At 64.9% G+C, this 3730-nt stretch overlaps 1 non-coding gene across 1 annotated transcript; it reads left to right on the top strand.

Annotated features, from left to right (window-relative positions):
- The first annotated feature begins 3212 nt into the window (after positions 1–3212).
- Positions 3213–3284, top strand: TRNAD-GUC. The gene has a single exon. It is a non-coding gene; the product is annotated as a tRNA-Asp (tRNA).
- Positions 3285–3730: the final 446 nt, after the last annotated feature.

Raw genomic sequence — 3730 nt, 5'->3', positions numbered from 1 at the left:
TAACTCAACCAAAAAGTTAGAATCTGAACCGTGGGATGCTAGAGTTCCTTATCAGCTCTTCAAACACTGTCCTTAGCACAGCTAATGGCATGCCAGCAATGCAATCCCTGGCTTATCTCAGGTTTATCACACGTTTTCAAGGGCTCTGTTAAACAATACTGCTTTTCAATACTTTTCCACTCTGGGATTACCAAAAACCTTTGCTAGCCTGATTTCAGTCAGGTTAGCATAACTGTTTTGTCTGCTATATATTCATTCAGGCCTAACAGTACTCCGCAAGGGCTGGTTGGGAGGGGGGGCTGAGGAGCCCCGCGGCCCCAGGCTGCCGCTTGTGGGGCTGCTCCCAGGCAGCTCAGCCCCCCCCCCCGCTGCTGCCCCCCAAGGCCCAGCTGGGGGGGGGGGTGAAGCCCTTTCACTCCGCGCTGCCTCTGCCCTGCGCCCCCCTCCCCCCCCGCCCGGATCCCACGCGGGATTCGAATCCCAACGGCCGCAGCGCGCGCCCGGGGGCGGAGGTGGGGGGGCAGTGAAACCTCCGGGCGAGGGAACCGGGGCCTCCCACCACCCGCCGAGTCTCTGTCCCGCGCTCTCTCCGCCAATCAGGGAGCAGGGAGGGGCGCAGCGAAGTGACGAGCTATGGCCCCTCATCCAATAGAGGCCGCGTGTGAGAGAGAGAGAGAGAGAACTACGCTTCCCAGAGTGCACCGGGAGGGGGCACGTTGCCTGAGCAACCGTCGTGTCACTTCCGCTCTGAGACGAGCCAGGAACTACAACTCCCAGCCTGCCCCGGGGCGCCTCCGTCCTCTCCAGCCCAGGTGAGGGCGGGTCCCTGGGTCAACCTGACACCCCCCCCCCCAGCGCAACTCCTCATCCCGCCCCCCAGAGAGCCCCGGCCCCGCCCCTCTCCTGCTCGTGAGGAGAACTCGCGTGTGCCTTGGCCTCGTCTCTCCCCACTCGGGGACGGGGGGGGGCTGTTGGATGGAGCCATATGGAAATACGGGGGAGGGGCAGGGCTGGGAGCCAGGACTCCTGGGTTCTCCCCAGCTCTGGGAGGAGGGGGTAGAGTGGGGAGGGTGGGGTGCCTGCTGCCTCGCAGCGACCAGCAGAGCCCCTGCAGCTTGTCCCCCCAACCAGGCGCTGGGTGTGCTGGTGCCTGGAGCCGCCTGGTTCCAGCCCCTCTGCCCAGGCAGCTCCCAGCCTGACACACACACACAGCCCCTGCACCCGCCCACCCCAGGGCTCCTCAGCCCAGAGGGGAGCCCCCCGGCTGAGTGGGGAATCAGAGCCCCCCCCCGAAATTACCCTGGGACCAACATGATCTGCCCATGACAAAGTGTTGATCCTCGCTCCCCCCAGCCCCACTCTTGACACCCACACACCCCATCCCCATTCTGTGCCCACACACCTTGGGTCACTGTGACATTGAATACTTCAATTGGATGGGGGGCCCAGCACCATGGCTATTCCCTGCCCCCCAGGGCTCACGGGGCCGATTGGGGGCACAGGGGGCATGATCCAGTGCCAGCCAAGGGTGGATCAGAGGTGGGGATGGGGCTGTGGTTTCTGCACCACCCGGTTTCTGGCACAGGCTCCTTCGAGGATTTGCATTTCTTGATAGTTTTCACCAGTGATGAGCTGCCAAAATGCTAACAACCGGTTCCCTCCTCCTCCTCCTCACCCCATGAGGGGTCATGCCCCCCACCGGGACTCCTGCCCCATCCAACCCCCGCCATGTTCCTTGACAGCCCCCACCCCAGGACCCATGCCCTATCCACCCCCTTCCCTATCCCGACTGCCCCTTGCCACCCCATCCAACTCCTTCTCTGATTCCTGATGGCACCCTGGGACCCCTACCCCATCCAAACACCCCTTCTCTCTGTCCCCTGACTGTCCCTGGAATCCCTACCCCTAACTGCCCCCCACTGCCCCATCCAACCCCTGCTCCTTTCTGACTGCCTCCCCCCCGACCCTTGCCCCGTTCAATCCCCCTGTTCCCTGCCCGCTGACCGCTCCGACACTAATCCATTCCCCCACCCCAACTCCCCTGCCCTCTATCCAACACACCCTCCCTGTTCCCTTACCGTCCTACCTGGACCCGGGGCCAGCCCTGGGGCCGGGCAGGCAGGAGCCGAGCCGCCCGGCTGGACCCGGACCCGGGGCCGGGCAGGCAGGAGCCGCCCCCCCCCCAGCTGGACCCAGCCCCGGCAGGGGCGGCTCTAGAAAATAGGCTGCCCCAGGCAGCGCGGTGTGCTGCGCCGCCCTTCCTCGGTCCCGCGGCGGGTCCCCTCTTCCCCCGGCAACGGTTGAGCTCCCGCGGCAGGTCCACCGGAGCCCCGGGACTAGCGGACCTGCCGCAGGCATGACTGCGGGAGGTCCACCGGAGCCGCGGGAACAGCGGACCTCCCGCGGGCCCGGCTGCGGACGGTTCGCGGGTCCGGCGGCTCCGCTTGAGCTGCCGCAGTCATGCCTGCGGGAGGTCCCGCCGAGCCGCGGGACGAGCGCCCCCTCCGCAGTCATGCCTGCGGCAGGTCCGGTCGTCCGCGGCTCCGGTGGACCTCCCGCCGGCATGACTGCGGCAGGTCCACCGGCCCAGCCTGCCGCCCCCTAGATTTGGCCGCCCTAGGCAACAGCTTGGTTTGCTGGTGCCGAGAGCCGCCCCTGAGCCCCGGGCAGGCAGAAGCCGCCCACCCCGCCCCCACCGGACCCGGCCCCGGGCAGGCAGAAGCCGCCCACCCCCCCCCCCTGGACCCGGACCCGGGGGCCGGACAGGCAGGAGCCGCACCCACCCCCCGGCTGGACCCGGGGCTGGGCCGGCAGGAGCCGCGCCCCCCCCGCGGCTGGACACGGGGCCGAGCCGGCAGGATTACATGATAATCAGTAAGAACAGAAGGCACAGATATCATTACAAGTAAAACAAACAAAACAAGCTTTCTAGTGACTAAAACTTAACTTCATAGAGTTACAATCTTTATCTAAGCAGGCAAGGTCCCAGGCGGGTGTTGTGTGAGGAGCTGTGTAGGCCCGAAAACGCGTCCTGCTGGGCAAGGGCAGGTGAGGAGGGCCAGGGCTTTTCCCAGGGCTGTTGCTGCGGCCAAAGCCTTTGGAAAGCAGAAGAGGGCCAGGGGTGTTGTTGCCTGCTGGGGCCCATGCGACGGTGTAGGTGTACGCTGACCATAGCTGGTCTGTGGGAGCTGGGGCCACTCACAGTGCCCATTTCCTCGTTAGTATAGTGGTGAGTATCCCCGCCTGTCACGCGGGAGACCGGGGTTCGATTCCCCGACGGGGAGGGTGACCCCTTTTGAAGGGGGGACAAAGAAATCCCTGGCCTGCCCGCCACATGCCTTGCATTCTCCTTCGACGGCCACTTCCCTTTGCACCCCGCACTGATGACTTTCACCTCCAGAGAGACAGTTACCTCGCAAGGACACGCTCGCCCTAGCCAAAGCCTCCCCCGGGGCCTGCACGTGGGGGCACGTTTCAGAGCGGCAAAGGGAAATAGGCTGGCCAGGGCCATGAGGACAATGGCCCAGACAAACGGGGAGGGACTTGGTCCAGGGGTGGAGGAAGACAGAAAAAGGGACAGGCATGGGATTGGCTTCCTCTCTTTTTTCCTTTGCTCAGCATTTGACCTGTGACTGTAATGGGGAGACTTGAGAAAGACCTGTGGCCGCCGGCGAGGTAGGTGGCCGCCCCGAGAGCGCAGAGCTGAGCATTTTCCGCTGGGCTGCTGCCT

Source organism: Mauremys reevesii, linkage group 12 (assembly GCF_016161935.1).
Source record: "Mauremys reevesii isolate NIE-2019 linkage group 12, ASM1616193v1, whole genome shotgun sequence".
In the NCBI taxonomy this organism is placed as follows: Eukaryota; Metazoa; Chordata; order Testudines; family Geoemydidae; genus Mauremys; species Mauremys reevesii.
The sequence above is the reverse complement of the archived record's forward strand: the minus strand, read 5'-3'. Positions and strand labels throughout refer to the sequence as shown.